Below are 14002 nucleotides of genomic sequence, written 5' to 3'. Positions count from 1 at the left end.
CTGGGCTGCAGAGGCCATCTGTCTGTCCCCATGTGCCCTCTGGGCCTATCCAATGCTCTTCTACTGTTGCAGTCACCTCCTTCCCACACCCAGGAAGAGCACCAATGACCTCCCAGTGGCCCAATCCACCAGACACTGTTTGACTCTTACTGTACTTACTGTAGCGCTTTCCACCATGGACTATCCCCCATTCTGCCTGGGTTTCTGAGCAACCTCTCTCCTGGCTGTGCTACCCGTGGCTGCTCCTCCTGGTCTCTTTTGTGGACTCAGGCGCCAGTGTGCATGGTTCTCAGAGCTCCGTCATCAGCTCCTCTTTGGTCGTGTTAAACATTCTTTCAAGGGGAGCTCATCGAAGCCCCTGTGCTTCCTACTTGCCCTAATTTCAAAATCCCCAGCCACACCCCTTGTCTCTATCCTGGGCTCTGGGTGTGTGCATTCAATTCCATATAGATGTCCCTCAGTCACTTCAAAGCCAACCAGTCTAAAACGGAACTGAATCCGTCACCTTCTGCTGCAATCTGGTCCTCCCACCTCCAGTGTCTTGGTAATTGACTCCAAACTACCCCGAATGAAGAATCTCAGCCTCACGTAAAGACCTGCCTTCCACCTACCACCCATAACCACATCCACCAGCCCCTCGGTGTCCTGCGATCCCACCTCCTTCGTGCTTCTGGGCCCACGCTCCCCTCTGTCACCCCGTGCCCGGCCCTTTTGGCAGGATCACTGCCAGGCTCAGTGGGTGCCTCCAAGCCTCCAGCCTGTGTTGGGGCCACCATCCTCCACATTACAGCCAGAGTCATCATTTTTATTTTTGAAAATAAATCTGGTCAAGCTATTTCTGTTTAAAATTTTTCAGTGGCTTTCAGTTGCTTTCCAGATAAAGTTAAAACGTTTTTTGCTTTTTTGTTTTTGTTTTCGTATTGAGAGAGTCTCACTCTGTCACCCAGGCTGGAGTGCAGTGGCACAATCTTGGCTCACTGCAACCTCTGCCTCCCGGATTCAAGCAATTCTCTGCCTTAGCCTCCCAAGTAGCTGAGATTACAGGCACGCACTACCACACCCAGGTAAGTTTTGTATTTTTTGTAGAGACAGGGTTTTGTCATGTTGGCCAGGCTGGTCTCGAACTCCTAGCTTCAAGTGATCCACTCACCTTGGCCTCCCAAAGTGCTGGGATTACAGGCATGAGCCACCACATCCAGCCAAGTTAAAACTTTTGAACGTACACGTAAGACCCTCCGTAATTCAGCTCTGTAGGGATGCCACAATGACCCAACCCTGGTGTCACATCCGTGAGCCAGACAGCAGCTGTGAGGCAGCAGGGGCACCGGGGGAGCCGGCACCCCTGAATCAGACTGCCTGTGCCCATATCTTAGGCTCAGCTACAAAAAGGGATGCTAGCAGTACCTGCGTACAGGGTTGTTATAAGGACTAAGCTAGATAATACAAGGAAAGCCCTCACAACCCTGCCCAATGCTTAGAGAGTGTGCAGTATATTATCATTCTGTAGATATTATTAACCCTTACCTTATTCTCTGCCATCTCTCACTCTAGAAGTCCCCTCTGACCCAGCTGTGGCATGTGCTTTTCCCTCTGCTAGGAGGCTCTTGCCCTTTCCTTTGTCAGGCTAATCCCTCCTCGTTTCTTGAAATGCAGTTCCCACTGCACTGTAGGTAACTCCTCCAGGAAGCCTTCCATGCTGCCACATCTGATTTTACCATTTTCTTCCATGTCTCTGGGCCCCCCACCCTTAGCCTCCACCTTGGCACATCACACCGCGTTGCATCATCTGTTTACTTCTCTGTCTCCACCACAAGGTGCTGAACTCAGGAATGTGTCCCCTTAGTGCTGAACACAGGGCCTGGTATAGAGTTGGTGCCCCAAAGAATATCCCCTGAATAGATGGATGACTGAGTGAATGAAGCAAGCAGCCCTACCAGGCTCATCCCCTAAGTCTCCAGGCACTGCCCTTCACGCTCCCTTCCAAGGAGACGCCCAAAGCATCTAAAACCCCGAAAGAAAGGTGACAAAGACAGGCCGACTCTGTCTTTGTCCTGAGTCTCCAGATACTTCAGAAAACTCTGGTTGAGGGATGAATCACAGGTGTCCACTTGGGAGGGACCAGTGGCTGCAGGGAGAGCAAGGCCAGCACCAGAAAGCAAAAGATGCTAATTATGAAGCCAGTGAAATGAAACCAAGGTTTGGGGGCTGGGGGGAAACAGTCCACACTAGAGAAACGAAAAACCAGGCAAAGCGAGCAAACTATTTAAGCAGGCAGCCGGCTCAGAGGGGGAAGGACAGATTAAATCAAACCTCTGACAGGCAATCAATAGACATTCAATTAATGGTTACAATATTACTAATTTACACAAAATGTCTAAACAATACCCTTTCCCCTCTGAGAGGACTTTGATTCAATGCCTCTCAGCTGTTGGGACATTCCCTGACAACACCACAGGGCCACCCGACTCCTGGGTCTACACCCAGGGCGAACCCCTGGGCACAAGGCCAGCCAGATCAAAGGAAGCTGGGGGTGGGGTAGGGCCCAGGGGGCTGCAGAGAACCCAGCATGGAGTTGGGGGATGGACATTCAGAGCAGCGAGGCCAGGTGACTTTGGGGACTAGGGAGGAGCAAGCAAGGACTCAGGAGCACAACTCAGGACCATGCAATCACCCTTGCGCCAGCAGCCCAGGGCCTGAGTAGCCACAGGTGCCTGGCTCCACCTGTGGCTGTCTTGCTCTGGGTTCAGTTGTGCACCTGCCAGGTGCACTCCCAAGTGGAGACCTTCCCCCGTCTCACATCCAGAGGTGGGAGCAGGGGGAAGGTCTCCATTTGGGAGTAAAGGGGAGAAGAAGGGATGCCACCTGCTCCACAGGGACACCGAAAGGTCACTGGTATGACATCCTCGGGCCAGAACCATGAGGTTGCAGGCTGCTAAGAGAAACAGGTGGGCTGGGCGCTGTGGCTCACACCTGTAATCCCCAGCACCTTAGGAGACCAAGGCGGGCGGATCACCTGAGGTCAGGAGTTCGAGACCAGCCTGGCCAACACGGTGAAACCCCATCTCTACTAAAAATACAAAAATTAGCTGGGCATGCTGGCACACACCTGTAATCCCAGCTACTCGGGAGGCTGAGGCAAGAGAATTGCTTGAACCTGGGAGGTGAAGGTTCCGGTGAGCCGATATGGCGCCACTGCACTCCAGCCTGAGCAACAGAGCGAGACACAGTCTCAAAACAAAGAAAAAAGAAACAGGCTGAGTTCAGTTGTAACTATGACCTTGGGTAGACCCCTCACTGCTCCAGTCTCAGTTTCCTGATCCAGTAACAAGGGATGATCCTGGCACCCACCCCGAGGCTGGTGTAAGCACTGGAAAGCACATGTACAGAGCACTGGAAACTCCTGGTGTCTAAATGATTATTTGGGCAGCGCTACGGAGCAGGTGCCTGTGGCAGGGGCAGAGGACATGAAAGGAGGATGTGGGGAAGGAAAATGTCGTTTCTCCTTCCATAAACAAACATGCATGAACCAGGCACGACAAGCTCTGAGTTTCACTCTTGATCTTTCTGGCCTTGATGGATGAATTCTGAAAGAGGTTGTAAGGTAGCATTTACATATAAGAATCGCAAATCCACCCACATTTTCTAAGCCCTCCAAAAGTCTAGTCTTAAGAAAAGCACTCTCTCAAGGAAAGCATGAGAGCTGTCTCCAAATATCTAAAGGGCTGTCACACCCTTCTGCTTAGACAGCTCCATCCTTCCCCTCCTGAGCCTATGAAGGGAACCAGGAAGGACTCATCACCCCCACTCTGCAGAGAGGAAACTAAGTCCAAAGAAGTAAAATGACTTGCTCAAAGTCACACCGTAGCAGGTCTCCTGTTTGTGAATTGGCATTTTCTCCAGCCGATGATGCTCCAGAGACATCGGTAGGACACAGGTACCATCCATTGTAGGGAAGAGGGATCTAACATCACAGTTCTCTTCACCCCAAAATGCCATCCAGCTCTGAGTCCCCTCCACAACCCAGGGCCATCTCTGTCTTCCTACATCACGGAACCTGTAGCAGGCCTCTTGGTTTTTCAGAGACTTAGAACCTTCTTAGGTCTCTGAACCCCATTCTCAGCCCGGCGTGGCAGAACCCAGCCCGCCCCGTAATCATGCAGTTGTCGAAGACAGAGGCTTCCGTCTGGAACCCAGTTTTGGGACTTTGCAGGAAATGGCTTCCCAAATTAAGGATTTTAAGCAAAGATGACTGAAATAGATATTGAAAGCTATTCACCCAGCCAACAGCCACCTCCTCAGCCTGGAGATGCTGCCTCCGTTGGCAAATGTGCTTCCTGACAAATTTTACTGTGCAGATTAACGACTCACCAAACTGGACCAGAGTACGGAGCTGCCCCCAGGATGAGTCCCCCTACCCCCACCCCCACCCCAGCAAGGACCCATCTTCTAGAGCCTGCAATAGCTTGGGCTTCTGTCACTCTTCTCCATGAAATATTCTTCCCCTGGAGCCTCTCCCCACAGGCCATCGACCGATTCATTTGCTCACCATTATTTTTTAAACTCAAATTTTATTAGCAGTGGAGCATGAGTAATAAATACTAATACACTGTTTGCACTTGAATTAGCCCTGCATGTCCTGGGACCACAGGGCTATTTGTCAAAGGCAGACATTTCTCCACACCCGCACCTTGTGGTTGGCACACAGGCATTTCCAAGGTCAGGGACTCTCAGGCATTAAGCAAGAACAGGGGGCCTCATAGGACTCACATTTGGGGCACCCTTATTCCTAAGCAGGCCAGTGAGCCACCAGGAAGGAAAGGCAAGTGGAGCTGTAATGCTAGAAAAAGGAGAACGGGATCCTAGCTCTATTGCTTACCAGCTGTGTGACTTGGGGCATGCCAACTTAACCACTCTGAACTTCTGTCTCCTCATCTATAAAACGGGTCAACAGCAGCTGCCTCCCAGGGTTGTTGGGGAGATTAAATGAATGCTGGATGTGAAAGCAACTAAAAGGGTACTTGCACATAGTGGGCATGGTGGCTGAGGTGGAAAAGGTAGGTTGCGAGGGAGGCTACTCCCTATCAGGAGTCGAGAGATACATTGAAATCATCTCCACATTGTTCCACAGAAGGATAAGTGATGGACAGCACTTTTCTTGCTTCCCCCACCACTCCCAACAGGGGACTTACATGTGTGACTATCCAGGCACCTCTGAGAGACACTATTATGTTACATCTCTGTGCAGATTTCAGGAACCCAGTGCTGTGCAAAACAGATGTGGTCACTGGTGCCCAGGCTGGGCTGTAGGCTCCTCCCTGTAGTAGCTGCTAGGGGCTCAGACTTAGCTGGAGGAGGTCTCAGCCAAGGGGAATCCCTCCAATGTTGATGGGCACAGCGGCTGGGCTTGCTCCTCTCTTTGGTGCTCAATGGCTTTGCTTCTTTCAACAAACATTTGGAAAGATCCTCCTGTAAGCCAGGTACTGTGTTAAAGTGTGGCACAGGTGTGCATGTGGTGGCCTGATGCCTGGCCTCCCACAGCTCAGTGCTACAATGCAAGTTGTAGGTTACAGTGCAAGGTGGGAGTGCTCCAAAGGGAAGGAGGGTTGGGGCGGCAAGAACACATGAGGGTGGGGGTGGGGGGTTATGCAGGCTCAGAGAGGCATCAGGAAAGGGCTTCCTGGAAGAGGAATGGATAAGGAGTAGTGAAGCAAGAGAAGGAGAGGAGGTGGAAGGAGGGGTTCCAAGCAGAGTGAACAGCAAGTGCAAAGGTCCTGAGGCAGGGAGCCAAAGCTGCCCTGGGAAACTAGAGTGCTGTAGACAGGCACCTGCTCAATAGATGGTGATATGGTTTGGCTGTGTCCCCACCCAAATCTCATCTTGAATTGTAACTCCCACAATTCCCAGTGTCGTGGGAGGAAACTGGTGGGAGGTCATTGAATCATGGAGGCAGGTCTTTCCCATGTTGTTCTCATGATAGATCTCATGGGTCTCACAAGATCTGATGGTTTTAAAAAGGGGAGTTTCCCTGCACATACTCTCTCTTTGCCTGCTGCCATCCATGTAAGATGTGACTTGCTCCTCTTTGCCTTCCACCATGATTGTGAGGCCTCCCCAGCCACGTGGAACTGTAACTTCATTAAACCCTTTTTCCTGTATAAGTTACCCAGTGTCGGGTATGTCTCTATCAGCAGCATGAAAACAGACTAATACAGATGGGATCCCTAAGACAGGCTCAGAGGAAGGAAGGGTCCCCCATAGTCCCTGCCATCAGTCAGCATCCAGTCAAACAGGGGTGACAGGACCAACATATTTAAGACAGACTTAATATAAAAAAATTACAGGGCCAGGCATGGTGGCTCACGCCTGTAATCCCAGCACTTTGGGAGGCCGAGGTGGGCAGATCACGAGGTCAGGAGATAGAGACCATCCTGGCTAACATAGTAAAACCCCATCTCTACTAAAAATACAAAAAATTAGCCAGGCGTGGTGGCAGGTGCCTGTAGTCCCAGGTACTCCATAGGCTGAGGCAGGAGAATGACATGAACCCAGCAGGCGGAGCTTGCAGTGAGCTGAGATCGCGCCACTGCAGTCCGGCCTGGGTCACAGAGCAAGACTTTGTCTCAAAAAAAAAAAAAAAAAAAAAAAAAAAATTATAAGCAAGAAGGACTTTTTAGGCTGGGCGTGGTGGCTCACGCCTGTAGTCCCAGCACTTTGGGAGGTTGAGGCAAGCAGACTGCTTGAGCTCAGCCATTCAAGAGCAGCCTAGGCAACACGGTGAAACCACGTCTGCACAAAAAAATACAAAAAAACCCCAAATAGTCCAGCATTGCGGCCTATGCCTGTGGTCCCAGCTACTCAAAAGGCTGAGACAGCAGGACCGGCTGAGCCCAGAAGATCAAGGCTACAATGAGCCCAGATCCCGCCACTGGACAATAGAGTGAGACCCTGTCTCAAAAAAATAAAATAAAAGGACCTGTTTGTTGATGAGCTCGCTCTATTCACAGCACATGTGTCCCTCCTGAGGGCCAGCATAAAGTAGCTGAAGGGGTTAACCAGAGCAGGCCTCCCAGAGGAGGTGAGGCTGGCTCAGCTGGTAAAGAAGCTTCTTCCTCCACCCCTGAGTGGGACCACCAGGCCCTCTTTTTCCCCACCTGATTGGAAACCTTGGACAACAATGAGGCTGTATCTACTTTGCCAGCTGCATATAAATGCAAGCACAATGCCACCTCTCTCTCACCAGACAAGGCCACACGCCAGGGGTGGCTTAGTGTGAGCTAGGCTGTCTGGCTCAGCCACATCACAAAGGTAACAAAAGCACCTGAATGCTCGTCTTCCCCCCAACCCCCAGCCCACCCCTGGGGGATGCAAGTGCGAGTGTCTGGGGCACAGTGAGGTCTCTGGGAGGAGATAAATCCCCAGTACGGGCTCCAGGGAGGCAGGGGGGAACTTGCAGCAGCTCCCTGCTCCCCTACTCTGCTGGGAAAAGCATTGCCATGCTCCCTCTCTCACTGGCAGGGGTCTGACCTGAGGGGTTTTAAGTGAGTGAAACACCATCTGCCCCGGGGTCCCCACCCAGCACACCCTGCAGACAGATGCTGTCCAGCTCCTGCCCCTGCTTCCTCCCACTCTGGAACCATCTCCACCCTGGGGCTGCAGGGAGCTGAGGCTGCTCTCCACGTTCCACGAAAGCTGAGGCCTGGCAGGACCCCGGCATAGGCAGAGCCACAAAGATGAGACAGCTCCAGAAGCTAAAGACCTGGCAAGACAAGGTGGGGTCAGGGCAACCCCACCTGCCTTTGTGTCCTCCAGGCTCCCCAGGACTGAGCACTGGCTCTGGTCACACCCTCTGCCACGGGCTGGCTGTGTGACTTTGGGCAACTTCTGCAATCTCACTGAGTCTCAGTTTCCCCACTTGTAAAATGTGAGTTGTTGAGGTTTAAATGAGAAAATGTTTCTTCTGCCTAAAGTGTTCAACTACTATTTTTATTAACATCATTCCAGGTTTCCTCTTGGATATGTTGTCAAACCTTTAGCCATTTATAACCTGACTGTGATAAGCACTTTAAAAACTAACTTTTTTTTTCTTTTTTTGAGATGGAGTTTTGTTCTTGTTGCATAGGCTGGAGTGCAATGATGCAATCTCAGCTCACTGCAACCTCAGGCTCACTACAACCTCCACCTTCCAGGTTCAAGTGATTCTCCTGCTTCAGTCTCCCAAATAGCTTGGATTACAAGCGTGTGCCACCATGCACGGCTAATTTTGTATTTTTAGTGGAGACGGGGTTTCACCATGTTGGTCAGGCTGGTCTTGAACCCCTGACCTCAAGTGATCCACCCACCTCGGCCTCCCAAAGTGCTGGGATTACAGGCATAAGCCACTGTGCCTGGCCTAAAAACAAACTTTTTAAATTTTTTTTTTTTTTTTTTTTTTTTTGAGACGGAGTCTCGCTCTGTCGCCCAGGCTGGAGTGCAGTGGCGCAATCTTGGCTCACTGCAAGCTCCGCCTCCCGGGTTCACGCCATTCTCCTGCCTCAGCCTCCCGAGTAGCTGGGACTACAGGCGCCCGCCCCTGCGCCCGGCTAATTTTTTCTATTTTTAGTAGAGACAGGGTTTCACCATGGTCTCGATCTCCTGACCTTGTGATCCGCCCACCTCAGCCTCCCAAAGTGCTGGGATTACAGGCGTGAGCCACCGCGCCCGGCCAAACTTTTTAAATTGATGTGTACTGTTTACACAGAAAAGTGTACATGGTTGGCCACAGTGGCTCACTCCTGTAATCCCAGGACTTTGAGAGGCCAAGGTGGGAGGATCGCTTGAGCCCAGAAGTTCAAGCCTGGGCAACATAGAGAAACACTGTCTCTAGAAAGAAAAAAATATAAAACATTAGTGGGGCATGGTGGTGCATGTCTGTAGACTCAGCTACTGGGGTGAGAGGGTGGGTGCTAGGGTAGGAGAATTACCAGAGCCTGGGAGATAGAGATCATGCCGCCGCGCTCCAGCCTGGGCGACAGAGTGAGACCTGCCTCGAAGGAAAAAAAGAAAGAGAAGTGCACTTAAGTGTGCAGCTCAAGGAATTTCCGCAGAACCAGCTCTCAGATCACGAAACAAGGCATTGTCAGTATTCTAGAGGCCCTTTCTCAGGCCCCCTGCCAAGGCTAACTGCTATTCCGGCTTCTATTACCATAGATTACTTCGCCTGTTTTTGAACTTTATATAAATAAAATCACACAGTATGTACTGAAAACACCTTCAGACTTAAGAAGCCCTTTCGGCCGGGCGCGGTGGCTCAAGCCTGTAATCCCAGCACTTTGGGAGGCCGAGACGGGCGGATCACGAGGTCAGGAGATCGAGACCATCCTGGCTAACCCGGTGAAACCCCGTCTCTACTAAAAATACAAAAAACTTAGCCGGGCGAGGTGGCGGGCGCCTGTAGTCCCAGCTACTCGGGAGGCTGAGGCAGGAGAATGGCGTAAACCCGGGAGGCGGAGCTTGCGGTGAGCTGAGATCCGGCCACTGCACTCCAGCCCGGGCGACAGAGCGAGACTCCGTCTCAAAAAAAAAAAAAAAAAAAAAAGAAGCGCTTTCATAGACGGCGTCTTATTTGGTCTTCCCCAGCCCTGTGAGATTAGGTTTTCTACTGTCCCCATTTGATTGCTGAGCAAACAGAGGCCTCAGATCCATGAACAAACTTGTTCAAGGCCACACAGTGAGGAGAGAGAGGGACTCTAACTCCAGCTGTCCAAGCCCTCCCGTCACCCAGCTACTTCCCACACATCAAACCAGCCTCTCCCTGTGCCCCAGTTAAGGCCGCTCCTCCCCAAAGCCCTATTTCCTCCAGGAAGCTTCCTTGGATGGCTCAGAAGAGAGCCATCAGCTCTGGCCCCACCCCCAGCCTAGACACGGGGACTTAGCATGAGGCTAACCTTGGTGCGGGTCTTATGGGTGTGTGTTGACTGCCTGCTACGGTTTCTGCAACACCCCTGCTGGTCTCTTCTCCACATGCCTCTCAGAGTCACAACACCCAGAAGAAAAGCAGCTCTTTCCACACCCTCCCCAGAATGAATGGGGCTGGCTGGGAGCTGGGGTCGGGATGGTCACTGCATTAGGTCAGGTGGGGAGCAGGGCACATGTTCCCCTGGTTTGATGAGAGGCTCCTGGTGAGTTCGTCTAATGAAAAGTGTGAGACCAAAGGCACTAGGGGCCGGGGGACCCCATTTCAAACCCCGATTCTTCAAGTCACATGATCTCGGGCAAGTTCCTTCCCCTCTCTGAACCTCAGTACCCTCACTTGTAAAATGAGATGGCTGGACTCAATCTGACTTGACAAAGCCATGGTACCCTGTGGCCATGTCAGACATCACAGTGAGTCCAGGGCCCCTTCCCAGGGAGCCCACACTTGGCCTCAGGCTTCTTTCGACCCAGCACTGCAGGCACCATGGATCCACTGAGAAGGGTAAGAAGGGGAAGCCTGCCCAGCAGCCTTGACCAGGGAGGTCCAGAGCCACTGGACATTCATGCTGCAGCCCCTAATGGGCTCCAGAAGCCAAGAAGACGGAAGGTGGAACAGGACCTCAGCTCACCCTGCAGACCACACGGAGCTTTGTCATCCCCACACAAAGGCGACCGCTTCCTAGGGCTCTCTGCCACCACAGCACCAATCCTGAGCTGCCCAGTGCTCTGCCACATAACTAACTCCGCATAAGGATAAATGCCCCCATGATGCACGCAGCCCCTAGCTCACACTGGCTATGTCTGGAGGAGCACCCCAGGTCCAGTCCATGTTCCCAGAGCCTCTTCCTGACTCATGGCAGCTGCAGTGCCCACAGCCTGATCCAGAAGTTAGTGCTGTCACCCCAAATGCCACCTTTGCTCTCACCAGTCACCCCAGTACAGTCCCCCTTGACCCATTAATGCCAGGCTCATCTGGGTTCGAGGAAGGGGTAAAGTGCTTGGGGCCAAGGTCCAGGAAGGCCCAGGGTTACTCTTTGTACTAGTTCAGCTCCATCGCCGGCTACACTAACCTGAGAAACCAGTCCTGTCATCCACTGCGGAAATGTGTTTTGAGATCACACAACTGACTTTTCAATTCCATACACCTGCGAGTCGAAGGCGGCCCATCCAAGCTTTCCAGAGCCAAGGCTCATCCTAGTCTAGGGCTCCAGAGACCAGGGCCTCTGCAGACAAGCAGCTCACCAAAGCAGCCGCTCACCCACTAAATGCATACTGAGCGCCCAGTGCTGTTCAGCTGTTGGGGAAAGAGTGCAGAAATGGCCAGGCGCGGTGGCTCACACCTGTAATCCCAGCACTTTGGGAGGGCAAGGCGGGTGGATCATGAGGTCAGGAGATTGAGCCCATCCTGGCTAACATGATGAAACCCCGTCTCTACTAAAATACAAAAAATTAGCCGGCAAGGTGGTGCGTGCCTGTAGTCCCAGCTACTCAGGAGGCTGAGGCAGGGGAATCACTTGAACCCGGGAGGCAGAGGTTGCAGTGAGCCGAGATCATGCCACTGCACTCCAGCCTGGTGACAGAGCAAGGCTCCGTTCAGGAAAAAAAAAAAAAAAAAAAAGAATGCAGAAGCAAACAGGCCCTGTACAGTGGAGCCCGTGCCTTGTGGGGCGACAGATGATGATCTCTGGTGACCTCCCCAAAGCATCCAAGGTGGCCTGATCTTGCTTTACCAGCCCCACCCTGATCATCTCCCAGCTGGGCTGCTCAGGTTCTTCCCCTGCTGGGAGGTGAAAGTTCCTTAGAAAGGCACTGGCCACACGGAGAAGCAGTGGCTAAAGAGGCGAAGGTAGACCCAGGCAACACCGACCCACAAAGCCCAGGTTCAGCTGTGTGACCTTGTGCCAGTGTCTCAGGTTTTCTGGGCATCTGTGTTCTCCCTTGTCCAATGGGAATAATAAGACCTGCCATGGAGGGCTGGTGTGAGGACCTGCAGTAACGCAGGATGGCAACTGGAGAAGCAGCGAGAGAAGTAGCCGCATTATTGGCCCAGGAATACAGGACAAAAGTCAGCTCCTCCTCCACCCTAGAGCCCAAGGTCAAGCTCTTGACATTCCCCCTTCCCACTCCCCTCTCCAAAGGAGGTGAGGGGAAGAGAGAGCCCAGCAGCTGCCACCCCGCAGCTCCGCACAGGAGAAATGCACTTTCTCAGCTGACTTCCGCTACTCAGACAGCCCAATTGCTTTGTTTACTGCCAATTTGCACCCCACCTGGCAGATCTCATGTTCCGGCCTATTTACTCTGGACTCTGGCAGAACTGTTACTTTTCAAAGGAGAGTCGGCTGGTGCTATTTTAGCACAAATAAACTGGTGAGCTTCCTCCATCTAGTTGCCTACTCTGTGCTCTTAGATTTGGGTCAACTGAAATTTTGGCCCCCTGATGGGATGTCTGCATCCCCACCCAGCCTCCTAGGAGCAGCAGAGGAGCAACAGTTTGCCTAGTCCTCAGGCTCCTGCCCCCAGGACCCCACCACCAATCTGGCATCTGACAGATTCGGCAGGTGTCTGTGCACACATCTGCAAGGGTCCAGCCTTGGGATGGGCCCACCTGTGCTGCTCTGTGGCTGTGCCTGGCACATAGGAGGCACTCTGGAAACATGTGCAAAAGAACGCATGTGTGACAACCCCTCAGCGCAGCCCTGTGGCCAAGGATCTATCTCCCTCATGAGGCAGGTCCCAGCCTTGGACATTTCTTTTCTAGGCCCCCCAGGCCAGGGGATTTCATTTTGGGAAAGAGTCTTGGAAACTCAGGTAGGAAGAGACAAAGTTGGCTTTGCTTCTTGTTCATTAGGTAGCTTCACATTCAGAAGGCTGGAATGGGGTTCCAAGGAGGGTGCAGAACAAAGACCCATGGGAGCCAGGTGCAGTGGCTCACACCTGTAATCCCAGCACTTTGGAAGGCCAAGGTGGGCAGATCACCTGAGGTCAGGAGTTCGAGACTAGCCTGGCCAACATGGTGAAACCCTGTCTCTACTAAAAATACAAAAATTAGCCACGTGTGGTGGCACACACCTGTAGACCCAGCTACTTGGGAGGCTGAGGCAGGAGAATCGCTTGAACCCGGGAGGTGGAGGTTGCAGTGAGCTGAGGTCGTGCCATTGCACTCCAGCCTGGGCAACTGAGCGAGACATTGTCTCAAAAAAGAAAGAAAAAAAACGATCCATGGGAAGTCGATTTGGCTCAATCTAAGGTAAAACCTCCCAGTATGTTTAGAAATCACTTGCACTGACAGAGCACATTCCCTATGCCCGACAGGGCACTGGGTGCTTTCGTGTTGCTCCCTCGTTCACAGCCACCCAACTCGAGGATGGCCTGCCTTTGGATCACTCCAGAGCACTGCCCAGCCTGCCTCATTCATATCCCGGCTCTATTACTTGGCTCATATGTCATCTTGGGCAAGCTACATAACCTCTGTGGGTCTATTTCCTCATATGTAAAGTGAGACAACAAAAGTACCTACTTCATAGGGTTGGCTGGAGAATCAACTTCATACATACAAAGCATCTAGAACAGTGAATGGAAGGTGGTAAGTACTCAATGATGTCAGCTTTCAGAAGAAGGGGAAAACGGAGAAAGAGGAAGAGGAGGAGAAGGTGGCAGCAGCCGAGGCGGGATAACCACCCACGGGAGATAATAGAAGCTCAGGTAGGACGTCAAATGCAATCATCTCGAGAGCCTTCAAGAATAAGATTCTAGGATTCCCTGGGCTGCATTCAGTTTTCCCAGCAGTACAACAGGCGATATCATTACCTGACAAATGCTGCTTTCTTCCGCGTGATATTCTCTACCTTGGGAAGAGCAGGTGTTCCCAGGGACCACTGCCTCTACCATCGCACAAACTGGAAGGCACAGGGTGGCAGACGCAGCCCTGGGCAAGGGGTGGGAGTCCTGGCAAGGGGTAGGAGTCCAATCAAACTATGTGGCTTTCAGCTAGTTACTGAAATTCCGAGAGTCTGGGACAATAATTTTAACCACCCTTCTGTGTCTCAGGTTT

The 14002-nt window shown here is 52.1% G+C and overlaps 1 protein-coding gene across 18 annotated transcripts in view; it reads right to left on the bottom strand.

Annotated features, from left to right (window-relative positions):
• Positions 1-14002, bottom strand: part of GRIK4 (glutamate ionotropic receptor kainate type subunit 4) — a 483018-nt gene that overhangs the window by 458659 nt on the left and 10357 nt on the right. The window lies entirely within an intron of this gene.

The sequence above is a fragment of the Macaca fascicularis genome, chromosome 14, assembly GCF_037993035.2.
Source record: "Macaca fascicularis isolate 582-1 chromosome 14, T2T-MFA8v1.1".
In the NCBI taxonomy this organism is placed as follows: Eukaryota; Metazoa; Chordata; class Mammalia; order Primates; family Cercopithecidae; genus Macaca; species Macaca fascicularis.
The sequence above is the reverse complement of the archived record's forward strand: the minus strand, read 5'-3'. Positions and strand labels throughout refer to the sequence as shown.